This window comes from Salvelinus fontinalis, chromosome 9 (genome assembly GCF_029448725.1).
Source record: "Salvelinus fontinalis isolate EN_2023a chromosome 9, ASM2944872v1, whole genome shotgun sequence".
Taxonomy (NCBI): domain Eukaryota; kingdom Metazoa; phylum Chordata; class Actinopteri; order Salmoniformes; family Salmonidae; genus Salvelinus; species Salvelinus fontinalis.
In genome coordinates this window covers 13,799,004-13,817,328 of record NC_074673.1, presented here as the reverse complement: position 1 = coordinate 13,817,328, position 18,325 = coordinate 13,799,004, and the positions used below count along the sequence as shown (strand labels likewise).

Below are 18,325 nucleotides of genomic sequence, written 5' to 3'. Positions count from 1 at the left end.
GGTCTTGTAGCCGTCCCGGAAGGGAGAGTAGCAATGATCCAGAGTCTGTCATGCGCGTGTAGCACAGGTGATGTGTTGATAGAATTTTGGTAGCGTTTTTCTTAGATTTCCTTTAATAAAGTCCCCAGCTACAATAAATGTGGCCTCGGGATATGCAGTTTCCAGTATGTACATAGTCCAGTATAGTTCCTTGAGAGCCGTCGGCTTGAGGGGGAATATACACAGCAGTGACAATGACCAAAGAAAATGATCTCGGTAGGTATGAGGTCAGCATTGGATGGTGAGGTATTCAAGATCGGGAGAACAAAAGGACTTGAGTTCCTGTACGTTACCACAATCGCACCATGAGTTGTTAATCATGAAACAAACCTCTACGCCTTTCTTTTTTCCAGTGATTTCTTTCTTTCTGTCTGCGCGATGGACGGAGAACCCTGCTGGCTGAATGGACAGGGACAATATATCCTGAGAGAGCTGTGATTCCATAAAACAGAGTATTGTACAGTCCTTAATGTCTCTCTGGAAGGAGATCCTCGCCTACTTTATTGTCCAAGAACTGAACGTTAGTGAGTAATATACTTGGAAGCGGTGGATGGTATGCACCCGCTTGAGTCTGACTAGGGACCCACTTCTTCCTCTTTTCCTCCGTCGGCATTTTGGTGTAGCCCCCGGGATGAATAGAGCTGCCTCGAGAAGTTCAAACAAATGATACAGGTCAGAGAAGTCTTAATTTCTGCTCAAATCTCTGATGAGTGACCACCGATCTAATATCCAAAAGTTATTTCCGGCGGTCAGAAATAATAAAACATACTTTCGGGGCAAATAATGTAAGAAATAACAAAAAATATATATATACTGCAAAGTTGCTTAGTAGCTAGAAACAGGGTGACCATGTCTGTCGGCGCCATCATGCTAAAATGCTTTAGCTATTAATTAATTACCTCCAGTGCATCATCAATAGGATCAATGAGGCCTTGAGGGGCTCAGAGACTGACAGCTGATGAAATCTCTGAGGATCTAACTGGTTGCTGCACCGTCCCTCTCATCACGCTATAATGACCCTCTCGCGGCACCACAGAGACGTATTAGTGTGTGACCCCTGACCTCTTACAGCTCACCAGGATATCGACAGCTCCCCATTTGGTCCTGATTCCCACAATAGGGCCGACCCTAAACTCTAGTGTGAAAACGTCTTGTTTTCCGCCCTTCCTCAAAGAAAGATTATGGTAAGCACTAATTACTTTCTTATGAACCATTTACTAACTACACATACAGCATTTATTAATCTCTTATTAAACATTTACTAACTACACATACAGCATTTATTCATCTCTTATTAAACATTTACTAACTACACATACAGCATTTATTCATCTCTTATTAAACATTTATTAACAGTAGAAAGGGTCTGCCTCTAGTGAGGTTATCTGCAGGTCATGGAATGCGTAGTAGCCTGTGCTGGTTACCCAGAGGTCGCCTTGTTCTCTCCTCTGCAGTGTAAGTATTATTGGATGGATATCCCCACTAGAGATAAACGCTGGTTACAGATGCCATCTCCTTCACAGGGAGCCACAGGCTGTTTGTTTGTTGAGGTAAACACATGTTTCTGCTAGTTAGCAACGTGCCCTAAGAGCTATGTTGTGTTTGGTAAAGTAGAATCATAATCATGTAAGGACTGGTCATCCAAATCTTCAAGCTGTTATACAACTGTAACAAATGCCTGCATACATTTTCCTTGGACTAACCAGATTAATAGTAGAGCAGAGACACCTAATGGAGTGGTCAAAATGTATTTTTTCATTTAGTCCAGTGGAGGGTCATGTAATTTGTAATAGATTACATTTCATATTGCTCAGTGTTGGAGAATTAGTTGCTTATTATATCTAGATGTGTGCCTGATGCTGCCCCTCATCCCTGATTCTGCCCCTCATCTGTGATTCTGCCCCTCATCCCTGATTCTCTGCTGGGTGCAATATCAGGTGTGCCTAGTTCGGTCTCAATCAAATGATCCATAGTCTATACTACAAATGATCCATAGCCTATACTCTTGGAGAGCTACCGCCCTGTAGGTTTTCACTCCAACTCTAATTTAGCACACCTGATTCTAATAATTAGCTGGTTGATAATCTGAACCAGGTTAGTTACAACTGGAGTTGTAGCAAAAACCTACAGTAGAGTAGCTCTCCATGAACAGGGTTGGAGACCCCAGGTTGGAGACCCCTGGCCTAGGCTATACAAAGAGCATGCTTGGAAAAGCACCCGCAAAAGTTATATTTCTAAGAAAATGTACTTCCTTCCCGAGTTTTTGTGTTGCTGGGATGGTCTATATAAAACTAGGAGTAGAAATGTGCCTAACAAGTCACATAAGTTGCATGGACTCAGTCTGTGTGCAATAATAATGTTTAACATCATTTTGTATGACGACCTCATCTCTGTACCCCAGATATACTGTACAATTATCTGTAAGGTCCCTCATTCGACCAGTGAATTTCAATCACCGATTCAACCACAAAGATCAGGGAGGTTTTCCAATACCTCGCAAAGAAGGGCACCTATTGGTAAATGAGTATTTTCTTCACATTTTCCAGCAGTTCATTTATATTTCCCAACGGGGCTGTACATTTGGGTGAGTTTTTTTATCTCGCCTGAGTAGCCTCGTTTCACTGCCAAAAATTAAATTAAACCATCTAGTGTTCAGCGAAATAACAACACAATGTCAAATACAGGTAGCCTAGTCAAATAATTAACATCCAATCACATTAAACATTACTCTCTCGCGGGAATTCCACTATGTAGCCAAATGTAGCTGCTGCTCATGTTGGTATCTGTACTGAGGGTGCAAAAGCCATGACAGGGAGACATAGTGAGTGGTAACACGCGTACAAGCGGTTGATCCCGACGCCACTTGGGTAAACTGCAGCATCCACGAGAGGCTGTCTTTCAGGGGCCACAAGGCTCCTGAACTCTCGTGTATTTTCTGCACTATGCAACAATATGGGCAGCGACCATGTAACGCTTTCACAACATACAGAAGTGTGCTGGTTATCAAGGGGCAAAGTATTGACATATTTTTTTTATTTGAGAGATGAGCTTAAAGTGTTCTTTACTGACCATAATTTTCACTTGTCTGACCGCTTGCATAATGACGAGTTTCTCACACGACTGGCCTATCTGGGTGATGTTTTTTTCTCACCTGAATGATCTGAGTCTAGGATTAGAGGGACTCTCCGCAACTATATTCAATGTGCGGGACAAAATTTAGGCTATGATTAAGAAGTTGGAGCTCTTCTCTGTCTGCATTAACAAGGACAACACACAGGTCTTTCCATCATTGTATGATTTTTGGTGTGCAAATGAACTCAAGCTTACAGACAATGTCAAATGTGATTTAGCGAAGCATCTAAGTGAGTTGGGTGTACAATTACGCAGGTACTTTCCCGAAACGGATTACATAAACAACTGGATTCGTTATTCCTTTCAGGTTCTACCTCCAGTCCACTTACCGATATCTGAACAAGTGAGCCTCATCGAAATTGCGACAAGTGGTTCTGTGAAAATTGAATTTAATCAGAACCCACTGCCAGATTTCTGGATTGGGCTGCGCTCAGAATATCCTTCCTTGGCAAATTGCCCTGTTAAGACACTGATGCCTTATGCAACCACGTACCTATGTGAGAGTGGATTCTCGGCCCTCACAAGCATGAAAACTAATTACAGGCACAGACTAGACTGTGTGTGGAAAATGATTTAAGACAGACTCTCTCCAATACAACCCAACATTGCAGAGTTATGTGCATCCTTTCAAGCACACCCTTCTCATTAACCTGTGGTGAGTTATTCACAATTTTCGATGAACAAATAAAGTTTTATATGTAAGATGGTTAAATAAAGAGCAAAGTGATTGATTATTATTATATTATTATTTGTGCCCTGGTCCTATAGGAGCTCTGTCACTTCCCACGAGCCGAGTTGTGACAAAAACTCACACTCATTCTTATGTTTAATAAGTGTATTGAATAGTGTGTATGTGGCAGGCTTACAATGATGGCAAAAAACTACATTTGAGAATGCACTGACCCTGTTGATTGAGGGAGTATGCAGCTGGCGGTTGAATGTTTGAAGGGGTACGGGACTATAAAAAGTTTGTGAACCACTGCCTTTGAGCATGGTAAAGCTATTAGTTACACTTTGGATGGTGTATCAATAAACCAGTCATTACAAAGATACAGGCTTCCTTCCTAACTCAGCTGCCGGAGAGGAAGGAACCCCCTCAGGGATTTCACCACAAGGTTAATGGTGATTTTAAAACAGTTACAGAGTTCAATGGCTGTGATAGAAGAAAACTGAGGATGGATCAACAACATTGAAGTTACTCCACAATACTAACCTAAATGACAGAAGGAAGCCTGTACAGAAGAAGAAAAAAAATATTCCAAAACTTGCATCCTGTTTGCTACAAGGCACTAAAGTAATACTGCAAAAAATGTGGCAAAGCAATTCACTTTTTGTCCTGAATACAAAATGTTATGTTTGGAGCAAATCCAACACAACACATTACTGAGTACCACGCTCCATATTTTCAAACATGGTGGTGGCTGCATCATGTTTAGGGTATGCTTGCAATTGTTAAAGGACTGGGGAGTTTTTCAAGATAAAAAATAAACGGAATGAAATGGAACTCACAGCTGTGGGAATACCTATGTAAAAGAGATATTTCTGTATTTCATTTTCCATACATTTGCAAAAATGCTTTCACTTTGTCATTATGGGGTATTGTGTGTAGATGGGCGAGAAAAATCTATAATTAATCAATTTTCAAATTCAGAACAAAATGTAGAATAGTAAAGGGGTATGAATACTTTCTGAAAGCACTGTAGGTGACCGTGTGTAACCTACATTGAGAATGAGGTAGGTGTGCGTGTGTAACCTACATTGAGTCTGAGGGTGGGAAGTGGGTGAGATTCAGAGTGGGTCTGTATGTGTGTCTGGAGGTTGGAAGGGTTGCAGTGATGGGGCTGAGATTGAGGGTAAGAGTGGGTTGTGTGTGTGTGGGATGTAGAAGAGATGAGCAGAGGTTTATGTGATGAGGATAAAGGAGTGTGTGTGTGTGTGGTGGGGGTCAGTGTGTGGTAGATCCTCTGTGATCAGGGAGGAGATTTGTGAAAGCCCAGTGTAGAGGACCAGATGGCTGGGATTCAACCACCTCACTAACCCCTTCTCTCTCCCTCTTACTCTCTCTCTCCCTCTTACTCTCTCTCTTACTCTCTCTCTCTCCATCTTACTCTCTCTCTCTCCCTCTTACTCTCTCTCTCTCCCTCTTACTCTCTCTCTCCCTCTTACTCTCTCTCCCTCTTACTCTCTCTCCCTCTTACTCTCTCTCTCTCCCTCTTACTCTCTCCCTCTTACTCTCTCTCTCCCTCTTACTTTCTCTCTCTCCCTCTTACGCTCTCTCTCTCCCGCTTACTCTCTCTCTCCCTCTTATTCTCCCTCTTACTCTCTCTCTCTCCCTCGTACTCTCTCTCTCTCCCTCTTACTCTCTCTCTTACTCTCTCCCTCTCTCTCCCTCTTACTCTCTCTCTTGCTTTCCCTCTCTCTCCCTCTCTTACTCTCTCTCTTTCTTACTCTCTCTCTCTCTCTTTCTTTCTTACTCTCTCTCTCTTTCTCTCTCTCTCTCTCTCTCTCTTTCTTACTCTCTCTCGCACGCTCTGTCTCTCCTCTCACTTTCTCTAGTCTCACTTTCTCTAGTCTCTCTCTCTCTCTCTCTTCTCTCTTCTCTCTCTGTACCCATTTTATCTTTCTCACTGTCGCTCTTTCTGTCTTTCCTCCCCTCCATACTCTCTCTCTCTTCCTCTCTCTGTTTATGTTCACAGTCAATGGTCAGAGTAATGGGAACTATCTCTTAATGTTTGGGATTTGCCATCAATCTCTTCCCTGCTTCCTGTGTGTGTGTGTCTGTGTGTGTGTGTCTGTATCTGTGTCTGTATCTGTGTCTGTATCTGTATTTGTATCTGTGTATGTATCTGTGTGTGTGTCTGTATCTGTGTGTGTATCTGTGGCTGTGTGTGTGTCTGTATCTGTGTGTGTGTGTGTGTGTGTCTGTATCTGTGTGTGTATCTGTGTCTGTGTGTAGCAACTTTATGCAGTAGTTTGTTTATGTGTGTTCAAAGTATTCCTATTAATGTGTGATCTGTACATTTAATATCCTTCTTTGTCCAACCAAGAACACAGTAGCTAGCCACTCCTATGAACACTCTGTGTTCGTTCTCTCACCTCTCTCTCTTTCTTCTCACTCTCTTTATTTCCCTCTCCTACTCTCTCTTGCTGTCTCTCTCCCTCTCTCTCATTCTTCTCTCTCACTGAGTCTCTCTCTCTCACCCCTGTGTCTCTCTTTCTCACTCGTTCTCTCCCTCTTTCCCTTGCCTTCTGCTGGAGTTTATGACCAACAGTAATACATTATTCCTCTTTCCTTGTGCACACAGAACAGACACAGGACAGACACACATAACTCAGTGTCCTGAACACTGTGGATGTAGCTCAGCTCCTCTCTTCAATATGTACAGTAGTGAATTCTTCATTCTTATAAGAGTCTGTCTTTTCCCATTGGTTTTGAAATTGGTTCCTTAAAGCTCACTGTCAAACGTTTACCTGACGACAGTAATTAGCAACTCTGAACAGTGTTGGCAGTCAATCTCTTTTGTGTTCACACAGCAAAAACCTTGAGTCCTCAGACACTCAGCCTTTTTAAAATGCTCCAAACCAAAAGGTGGCAGTAGTGTTGTTTGGCAATGCATGTCTGTGTGTGTTGCTTATGGTCTAGATTCCAATGCTATCTAGCTGTGCTAATGTTGCTATTTTGTAGAAGGCCCTTGTTGATACTAGCCAAATGGTCATAGCTAGATAACTACCAAGCAAGATGACAAATAAACATTTGAATTCACTCTCCATGATCCAATGCTGCCAGCCCATAGAGAAATGTTTAGCTAGCTAACTAACGCTAGCATATTCCTTAGAAAATGACTTTTTCCCCCATTTTTGTTGTCACTTCTGTTGGCCTCCCCATGTGTGGGTTTGTGCTCTCTGATTGGCTTAAAGTCTGATTGGCTGGAAGCCCAGACATTACGATTCTCCAAGTAGAAAAGGTAGGTTCGTCTCTACCAGGTCGACACGCCTCGGGAACGGCCTCCCACTGTGATAAGTACCTATCAGCGGTGAGATTCTTGGTTTCATGTATAATGCCAACCAGCAGTTTGGTCAGTGGTTTGGTTTGAAGTGGTTTATTGTCTTTGGTCACTGGCTCAGGAGCTCAATGATTATTATGTGGTCAATAGTGTCCACAGTTAATAGTGTCAATAGTCCCGAAGGCCTAGGTAATAATAACTACAGTAGCTTAGTATAGCTGTGTTTGCTAACTGACTCATAGATCATAGCAGTGCCCCAAATTCACCCACCGCTGCTCTCATGTCATGTCTGATGAAGTCTCTTGCCCGATACAAAGTCATGCTGGGGCATTAAAAAGTACTTAACGGTGATTTGTTACTGTCACGCTAGTATAAAAGATTTTGGAGACAGGCGCAGGAATACACAATAGGGGTTTTAATACACCCAAAACAAACACGTATACAAAAACACTGGGCTGTACCCAAATAAAAGAGCGAGGGTAAACCTCGTTGAACGACACAGGACGATACCAGTAATACACAATATATAAAGCACGCAGAATAACAGCTGCACCAACGCATAGGTGCTTACACCACCAACGGGCATGGAACAATAACCGACAGAGGGAACAGAGGGCACATATATAACATTCTAATCAGGGGAAATGGGAACCAGGTGTGTGTTATCAGACGAGACAGTCCGGGGTTGATGATAATGGAACCAGGTGTGTGTAATCAGACGAGACAGTCCAGGGTTGATGACAATGGAACCAGGTGTGTGTAATCAGACGAGACAGTCCGGGGTTGATGATAATGGAACCAGGTGTGTGTAATCAGACGAGACAGTCCGGGGTTGATGATAATGGAACCAGGTGTGTGTAATCAGACGAGACAGTCCGGGGTTGATGATAATGGAACCAGGTGTGTGTAATCAGACGAGACAGTCCGGGGTTGATGACAATGGAACCAGGTGTGTGTAATCAGACGAGACAGTCCGGGGTTGATGACAATGGAACCAGGTGTGTGTAATCAGACGAGACAGTCCGGGGTTGATGACAATGGAACCAGGTGTGTGTAATCAGACGAGACAGTCCGGGGTTGATGATAATGGAACCAGGTGTGTGTAATCAGACGAGACAGTCCGGGGTTGATGACAATGGAACCAGGTGTGTGTAATCAGACGAGACAGTCCGGGGTTGATGACAATGGAACCAGGTGTGTGTTATTCAGACAAGACAGTCCGGGGTTGATGACAATGGAACCAGGTGTGTGTAATCAGACGAGACAGTCCAGGGTTGATGACAATGGAACCAGGTGTGTGTAATCAGACGAGACAGTCCGGGGTTGATGACAATGGAACCAGGTGTGTGTTATTCAGACAAGACAGTCCGGGGTTGATGACAATGGAACCAGGTGTGTGTAATCAGAAGAGACAGTCCGGGGTTGATGACAATGAAACCAGGTGTGTGTAATCAGACGAGACAGTCCGGGGTTGATGATAATGGAACCAGGTGTGTGTTATCAGACGAGACAGTCCGGGGTTGATGACAATGGAACCAGGTGTGTGTTATTCAGACAAGACAGTCCAGGGTTGATGACAATGGAACCAGGTGTGTGTTATTCAGACAAGACAGTCCGGGGTTGATGACAATGGAACCAGGTGTGTGTAATCAGACGAGAGAGTCGGGGTTGATGACAATGGAACCAGGTGTGTGTAATCAGACGAGACAGTCCGGGGTTGATGACAATGGAACCAGGTGTGTGTTATTCAGACAAGACAGTCCGGGGTTGATGACAATGGAACCAGGTGTGTGTAATCAGACGAGACAGTCTGGGGTTGATGACAATGGAACCAGGTGTGTGTTATCAGACGAGACAGTCCGGGGTTGAGGATAATCAATCCCGTTCAGTGAAGCCTAGAAAGCGGGTCACGTAGAGCTCCGGAACTGGTGAACAGAATGAGCATCAGTACCAGGGGTATCCGTGACAGTTACAAGGAACCTGTCTGCCCATATCCAACCTATTGATCTGCCCATTTCAGTGTTACAACCACCAGTATAGAACTAACAGATAAAACCCAGCATTAACCCTCCCCTCATCTCCACCAGGATAGTACTAACAGGTTAAACCCAGCATTAACCCTACCCTCATCTCCACCAGGATAGTACTAACAGGTTAAACCCAGCATTAACCCTACCCTCATCTCCACCAGGATAGTACTAACAGATTAAACCCAGCATTACCCTCCCCTAATTTCCACCAGTATAGAACTAACAGGTTAAACCCAGCATTAACCCTCCCCTCATCTCCACCAGGATAGTACTAACAGATTAAACCCAGCATTAACCCTACCCTCATCTTCACCAGGATAGTACTAACAGGTTAAACCCAGCATTACCCTTCCCCTCATCTCCACCAGGATAGTACTAACAGGTTAAACCCAGCATTAACCCTCCCCTCATCTCCACCAGGATAGTACTAACAGGTTAAACCCAGCATTAACCCTACACTCATCTCCACCAGGATAGTACTAACAGATTAAACCCAGCATTAACCCTACCCTCATCTTCACCAGGATAGTACTAACAGGTTAAACCCAGCATTACCCTACCCTCATCTCCACCAGGATAGTACTAACAGATTAAACCCAGCATTAACCCTACACTCATCTTCACCAGGATAGTACTAACAGGTTAAACCCAGCATTACCCTTCCCCTCATCTCCACCAGGATAGTACTAACAGATTAAACCCAGCATTAACCCTACCCTCATCTTCACCAGGATAGTACTAACAGATTTAACCCAGCATTAACCCTACCCTCATCTCCACCAGGATAGTACTAACAGATTTAACCCAGCATTAACCCTACCCTCATCTCCACCAGGATAGTACTAACAGATTAAACCCAGCATTACCCTCCCCTAATTTCCACCAGTATAGAACTAACAGATTAAACCCAGCATTAACCCTACCCTCATCTCCACCAGGATAGTACTAACAGATTAAACCCAGCATTAACCCTACACTCATCTTCACCAGGATAGTACTAACAGGTTAAACCCAGCATTACCCTTCCCCTCATTTCCCCTCTCCATGTAATCTAACACCAGACAATCGTCATCGCTGCTGTAGAAGGCAGTGGGTGGACAGGATAGTGGAGCTCAGAAACTGGCCCTAGCCAGAGAGGGCATATAGCGGGCACAGTATCCCTGTCTGGACTCGTCTTTCCCACGACCCGCTGAGCTAAGACTGTCCTGAGCAGAGTGCAAGGTCTGGGGCTCAGCTGAGCTAAGACTGTCCTGAGCAGATTGCAAGGTCTGGGGCTCAGCTGAGCTAAGACTGTCCTGAGCAGAGTGCAAGGTCTGGGTCTCAGCTGAGCTAAGACTGTCCTGAGCAGAGTGCAAGGTCTGGGTCTCAGCTGAGCTAAGACTGTCCTGAGCAGATGCAAGGTCTGGGGCTTAGCTGAGCTAAGACTGTCCTGAGCAGAGTGCAAGGTCTGGGTCTCAGCTGAGATAAGACTGCAAGGTCTGGGTCTCAGCTGAGCTAAGACTGTCCTGCGCAGAGGCAAGGTCTGGGGCTCAGCTGAGCTAAGACTGTCCTGCGCAGATGCAAGGTCTGGGGCTCAGCTGAGCTAAGACTGTCCTGCGCAGATGCAAGGTCTGGGGCTCAGCTGAGCTAAGACTGTCCTGAGCAGAGTGCAAGGTCTGGGTCTCAGCTGAGCTAAGACTGTCCTGAGCAGAGTGCAAGGTCTGGGTCTCAGCTGAGCTAAGACTGTCCTGAGCAGAGTGCAAGGTCTGGGTCTCAGCTGAGCTAAGACTGTCCTGAGCAGAGTGCAAGGTCTGGGTCTCAGCTGAGCTAAGACTGTCCTGAGCAGAGTGCAAGGTCTGGGTCTCAGCTGAGCTAAGACTGTCCTGAGCAGAGTGCAAGGTCTGGGGCTCAGCTGAGCTAAGACTGTCCTGAGCAGAGTGCAAGGTCTGGGTCTCAGCTGAGCTAAGACTGTCCTGAGCAGAGTGAAAGGTCTGGGTCTCAGCTGAGATAAGACTGTCCTGAGCAGAGTGAAAGATCTGGGGCTCAGCTTAGGCTGTGCTCAGGCAAAAGCATGTATGTGGGTCTAGAACAGCGGTGGCCAGTTCTTATCCTGTAGAGCTACTGCTTCTGCAAACATTTAGTACTACAGACATGACCACCGACATGACCACAGGCATGACCACAGACATAACTACAGACATGATCACAGACACGACTACAGACATGACCACCGACATGACCACAGACATGCCCACAGACACGATCACAGACACTATCACAGACACGACTACAGACATGCCCACAGACACGATCACATACACGACTACAGACATGATCACAGACATGATCACAGACACGACTACAGACATGCCCACAGACACGATCACAGACATTGGTTTATTCAGATCCTCATTAGCGTTTGCCGAAGCAGCAGCTTTTCTTCCTGGTGTCCAAACAAAAACATAAAACACGACAAGTAACAAAACACTGATACAATGATAGACAAGGACAGTCGCACACATTTATTTCAGCGATATACAATGTAATGACATACAAACAATACAACTAAAGAATAATGTGTTTGTAGATTGTGTGTCAGAGTGTGATAGAGTGTGTTTGTGTCTGTGTCATTTCACAGTCCTTATTGTGCCGTGAGATGTTTTCTAAATACATTTTTAAAGAGTCATTTTGCTGTTTGTTTGAGTAATTGGAGATGGAAGGGAGTTCCGTGCATTCATGGCTCTGTATAACACTGCATTGACGTGAATTCGTTTTTTGACTTGGGGACTGTGAAGAGACCCTTGGTGGCATGTCTTGTGAGGTATGTATGTGTGTCAGAGCTGTATGTTATTTGATTATTCAGACAATCTGGAATTTTTATCACAGTAATAATTCTCATAAAAATGTTAAGTAGTTAATCTCACGTCAACCCTCAACCAGGAAGACTGGCATGTTGTTGTTGATGTTAGTTCTGTATGTGCAGTTAAGGGCAAGGCGTGCTGCTCTGTTTTGAGCCAGCTACAGTTTTGCTAGTTTTTTATTTGCTGCACTTGACCATATTACCGGACAGTAATCAAGATGGGACAAGACCAGAGCCTGAACAACTAGTACAGTTGTTTTTTTCTGTCAAAAATGCAGAATCACTTTTTATAACAGACATACCCCTCCCCATCTTCACAACAACTTTGTCAATATTTTACATTTGTATTTACATTTGAGTCATTTAGCAGACACTCTTATCCAGAGCGATTTACAGAAGAAATTAGGGTTAAGTGCCTATGACATGACCATGATAATTGACCATCGAATGTTATACCTAGGAGTTTAGCTTCCTCAACTTCCTCAGGAGTGTGGAATCAGCCGCATACATAGTCATTTTAGCTTTGTGTAAGACCAGTGGCAAATCATTTATAAAAATAGAGAAGAGTAACGGCCCAAGACAACTGCCCTGGGGGACATCACACTGTACATATCTGATGTTAGACAAGCTTCAATTGAAGAACACTCTCTGTGTTCTACTGGATAAATAACTCTCCAAAAATGAGATGGCAAGCCATGTAAATGTTTTTTTCAATAACAATTTGTGATCAATAACACCAAAGGCTGCACTGAAATCTAACAATACAGCTCCAACTATCGTCTTATTATCCATTTATTTTAACCAATCATGCTGAAAGTCAATAGTTAACTTGTTTAAAAAAAATGGCATTGTTTTTGGTCAAACACAATTCTCTCCATCAGTTTACTAAGAAAAGGCAGTAAACTGATTGGATGGCTGTTAAAACCAGCAAAGGGTGCTTTACTCTTTAGGCAGTGGAATTATTTTAGCTTCCTTCCATGCCTGTGGAGACACGTACTCCTTTAGGCAAACACTGGCTTCATCAATAAGTGCATTGGTGACGTCGTCCCCACAGTAGCTGTACGTACATACCCCAACCAATAGCCATGGATTACAGGCAACATCCGCACTGAGCTAAAGGGTAGAGTTGCTGCTTTCAAGGAGCGGGACTCTAACCCGGAAGCTTATAAGAAATCTTGCTATGCCCTCCGATGAACCATCAAAAAGGCAAAGCATCAATACAGGACTAAGATCGAATCGTATTACACCGGCTCCGATGCTCGTCGGATGTGGCAGGGCTTGCAAACTATTACAGGCTACAAAGGGAAGCACAGCCACGAGCTGCCCAGTGACACGAGCCTACCAGACGAGCTAGTAATCTTAGTAAACTAAATTACTTATGTGCTCGTTTCAAGGCAAGTAACACTGAAACATGCATGAGAGCCTCATCTGTTCCGGACGACTGTGTGATCACGCTCTCCGTAGCCGATGTGAGAAAAGACGTTTAAACAGGTCAACATTCACAAGGCCGCAGGGCCAGACAGATTACCAGGACGTGTACTCCGAGCATGCGCTGACCAGCTGGCAAGTGTCTTCACTGACATTTTCAACCTCTCCCTGTCTGAGTCTGTAATACCAACATGTTTCAAGCAGACAACCATAGTCCCTGTAGCACTCACGTCTGTAGCCATGAAGTGGTTTGACATGCTGGTCATGGCCCACATCAACACCATTATCCCGGAAACCCTAGACCTACTCCAATTTGCATACCACCCCAACAAATCCACAGATGATGCAATCTCTATTGCACTCCACACTGCCCTTTCCCTCTTGGACAAAAGGAACACCTATGTGAGAATGCTATTCTTTGATGACAGCTCAGCGTTCAACACCATAGTGCCCTCAAAGCTCATCACTAAGCTAAGGACCCTGGGACTAAACACCTCCCACTGCAACTGGATCCTGGACTTCCTGACGGGCTGCCTCCAGGGGGTAAGGGTAGGTAACAACACATCCGCCACACTGATCCTCAGGGGTGCATGCTCAGTCCCCTTCTGTACTCCCTGTTCACTCATGACTGCATGGCCAGGCACAACTCCAACACCATCATTAAGTTTGCTGATGACACAACAGTGGTAGGCCTGATCACCAACAACGATGAGACAGCCTATAGGGAGGAGATCAGAGACCAGGCCGTGTGGTGCCAGGACAACAACCTCTCTCTCCCTCAACGTGATAAAGACAAAGGAGACGATTGTGGACTACAGGAAAAGGAGGATCGTGAACGCCCCCATTCTCATCGACGGGGCTGTAGTGGCGCAGGTTGAGAGCTTCAAGTTCCTTGGTGTCCACATCACCAACAAACTATCATGGTCAAAGCACACCAAGATAGTCGTGAAGAGGGCACAACAAAACCTATTCCCCCTCAGGAGACTGAAAAGATTTGGCATGGGACCTCAGATCCTCAAAAAGTTCTACAGCTGCACCATCGAGAGCATCCTGACTGGTTGCATTACTGCCTGGTATGGCAACTGCTCGGCCTCTGACCGCAAGGCACTACAGAGGGTAGTGCATACGGCCCAGTACATCATTGGGGCTAAGCTTCCTGCCATCCAGGACCTCTATACCAGGCGGTGTCAGAGGAAGGCTCTAAAAATTGTCAAAGGCTCCAATCACCCTAGTCATAGACTGTTCTCTCTGCTACCGCACGGCAAGCGGTACCGGAGCGCCAAGTCTAGGTCCAAAAGGCTTCTTAACAGCTTTTACACCTAAACCATAAGACTCCTGAACAGCTAATCTGGCTACCCAGAATGTCCGTTTGTGTCGGCTGTGTCAATCTTTGTACCGTAATTTCCGGACTATAAGCCGCTACTTTTTTCCCACGCTATGAACCTTGCGCTTTATACAATGACGCGGCTAATTTATGGATTTTTCCCGCTTTCACAAATTCATGCCGCCAAAAAACTGAGCACCGTCACATAATGTGAAGTAAATCGAGCGCGCTCAAACTTTCCATCATTCTGATTACGGTAGTCATTTTGTCACCCTCATCATGGCAAAGACACGGAGAAATGCATATGATGCAGCTTTCAATTTGAAGGCGATCGATCTGGCTGTTTGAAAAGGAAATAGAGCTTCTGCACGGGAGCTTGGCCTTAATGAGTCGATGATAAGACGTTGGAAACAGCAGCGTGAGAAACTGACTTAGTGCAAAAAGACAACAAAAGCTTTCAGAGGAAAGAAAAGCAGATGGCCCGAACTAGAAAATGGATTGGATGACAAGTGGGGAGAAATCCTTCACTAAAACGGGCCGCATGCGAAGAGCGACTTATGGTCAAGTCTGCCAGTGGGTCCTGACAGCGTGGAGCTGCTGCGTATTGAAGAGGGCAGCATAAGCTCAGCGGGGAATTTGCCTCCGGATGAAAGTGAGGAGAGCACAATGAAAACGATCCAACATCGGATGAAGCAATTCTGAGGCTATTCAACTCCGACACCAAAGGAGATGACTTCAGTGGTTTCAGTGCACAGGAGGAAGATAGTGACCAAGGACTTTCGTGGTAGACTACTGTTTACTGCTATTTAAAAAAAAAAAAATGTTACAAGCCTGTTTCGTTAAAGCCTATTTATTTTTGTTACAAGACGTGTTTCGTTAAAGCCTATTTATTTTTGTTACAAGCCGTGTTTCGTTTAAAGGCTGTGTAAAGTTAATTTGTTTCAATGTACCGGTAGGCACCTGCGGCTTATAGACACGTGCGGCTTATTTATGTACAAAATACATTATTTTTTTTAATTCAGTGGGTGCGGCTTATATTCAGGTGCGCTTAATAGTCCAGCAATTACGGTAGTCTTTTTCTTTATGACCTAGGTTTTAATGAAATGTAAGATGGTGCGGGTCGCAAGCGCAAGTTTATTTATAGTAAGTTGTTTTTTTTAAGCTTGTGAACCCTCTGTAGGCCTGTACGTCATGTTCTTTAAAATTTAAGAAGAAAAAAATCCTGACGTTTCGCACAATTCGTGCTTCTTCAGAGAAAAGTAGAAGAAAAAATACATCTGTTTAACTTTGTAAAGTAAAGGTGTGTTTAGAATTATTTTTGTTGTATTAATGCTATTTAATCTCTCCTCAGACTAATATCATTCTGTTTGTCCTGTGGGTACCTTTGCCACTGTTCCACTCCTTGTGTATTGCGCTGTCATGGTGTATTTGTATCTGGCTACCCAGACTACCCAAATGGCTACCCAGACTATTTGCATTGCCCCCCCCCCCCCCTCTCTTTACGCTGCTGCTATTCTCTGTTTTTTTATGCATAGTCACTTTAACTCTGCCTACATGTACATTACTGTTCTAAAGTTTGTGGTCACTTAGAAATGTCATTGTTTTTGAAAGAGAAGCACATTTTTTGTCCATTAAAATAACATCAAATTGAATAGAAATACAGTGTAGACATTGTTAATGTTATAAATGACTATTGTAGCTTGGAAAGATTTTTTATGGAATATCTACATAGGCGTACAGAGGCCTATTATCAGCAACCGTCACTCCTGTGTTCCAATGGCACGTTGTGTTAGCTAATCTAAGTGTATCATTTTAAAAGGCTAATTGATCATTAGAAAACTCTTTTGCAATTATAGCAGCTTCATTAAATAGTACCCTCAAAACACCAGTCTCAACGTCAACAGTGAAGAGATGACTCCGGGATGCTGGCCTTCTAGGCAGAGTTCCTCTGTCCAGTGTCTGTGTTATTTTGTCCATCTTAATCTTTTATTTTTATTGGCCAATCTGAGATATGGCTTTTTAATTGCAACTCTGCCTAGAAGGCCAGCATCCCGAAGTCATCTCTTCACTTTTGATGTTGAGACTGGTGTTTTGTGGGTACTATTTAATGAAGCTGCCAGTTGAGGATTTGTGAGGCATCTGTTTCTCAAACTAGACACTAATGTACTTGTCCTCTTGCTCCGTTGTGCACCAGGGCCTCCCACTCCTCTTTCTATTTTAGTTAGAGCCAGTTTGTGCTGTTCTGTGAAGGGAGTAATACACAGCGTTGTACGAGATCTTCAGTTTGATCTTCTCTCTCTCTCTCTCTATATATATATATATATGAACATGACCAACACTCTTGGTCAGTGATTGATGTGAGTATTTTCAAATGTAACTTTCTGTCTTCCTCTATCTCTCCGTAGGCGCGGCGTAAGGATGTGTTCCTCCAGGAGCGTTATGGCCACTTCAGTCTGACGGACCCCTTCCTGGCCCTGCAGAGGGACTTTGACTGTGTCCCTGGGGGGGACAAAGAACACCGGCCAGTTGGCTCCAGCCCCATCTCAGTCCTGGAGGCAGTCATGGCGCACTGCAGGAAGATGCAGGAGAGGATGTCAGCACAGCTGGCTGCTGCCGAGAGCAGGCAGAAGAGGGTATATGTTGCTATGATACAATATGATGTTACGATATGATGACATGCAGCACTGCCGAGATTGCAGACTAGCAAACTCGTTAACTTACAGTATATCGACTTCAACTTAACACTGCATAACTGTATATTATGCACTTTACACATTGATTAGTTTGTGTGTTTACTAGTTTGTGTGTGTGAATGAGATGTGTTTGAAGGACTTCCACATTTGGCTCATGTTCTGTGTGTGTGTGTCTGTGTCTGTGTGTATAAGAGAGATAATGTATGCATCTAAAAGAGAGATAGTGTATATATATTAGGGTTGGGCGATATCAACCTTTGTCCTATCGTGATTACAGTGGGGCAAAAAAGTATTTAGTCAGCCACCAATTGTGCAAGTTCTCCCACTTAAAAAGATGGGAGAGGACTGTAATTTTCATCATAGGTAGGTACAAACAAGGTATGACAAACAAAATGAAAAAAGAAAATCCAGAAAATCACATTGTAGGATTTTTAATGAATTTATTTGCAAATTATGGTGGAAAATAAGTATTTGGTCACCTACAAACAAGCAAGATTTCTGGCTCTCACAGACCTGTAACTTCTTCTTTAAGAGTCTCCTCTGTCCTCCACTCGTTACCTGTATTAATGGCACCTGTTTGAGCTTGTTATCAGTATAAAAGACACATGTCTACAACCTCAAACAGTCACACTCCAAACTCCACTATAGCCAAGACCAAAGAGCTGTCAAAGGACACCAGAAACAAAATTGTAGACCTGCACCAGGCTGGGAAGACTGAATCTGCAATAGGTAAGCAGCTTGGTTTGAAGAAATCAACTGTGGGAGCAATTATTAGGAAATGGAAGACATACAAGACCACTGATAATCTCCCTCGATCTGGGGCTCCACGCAAGATC

The 18,325-nt window shown here is 44.1% G+C and overlaps 1 pseudogene; it reads left to right on the top strand.

Moving 5' to 3' along the window:
• Positions 1-18,325, top strand: part of LOC129862952 (cortactin-binding protein 2-like) — a 120,945-nt pseudogene that overhangs the window by 50,604 nt on the left and 52,016 nt on the right.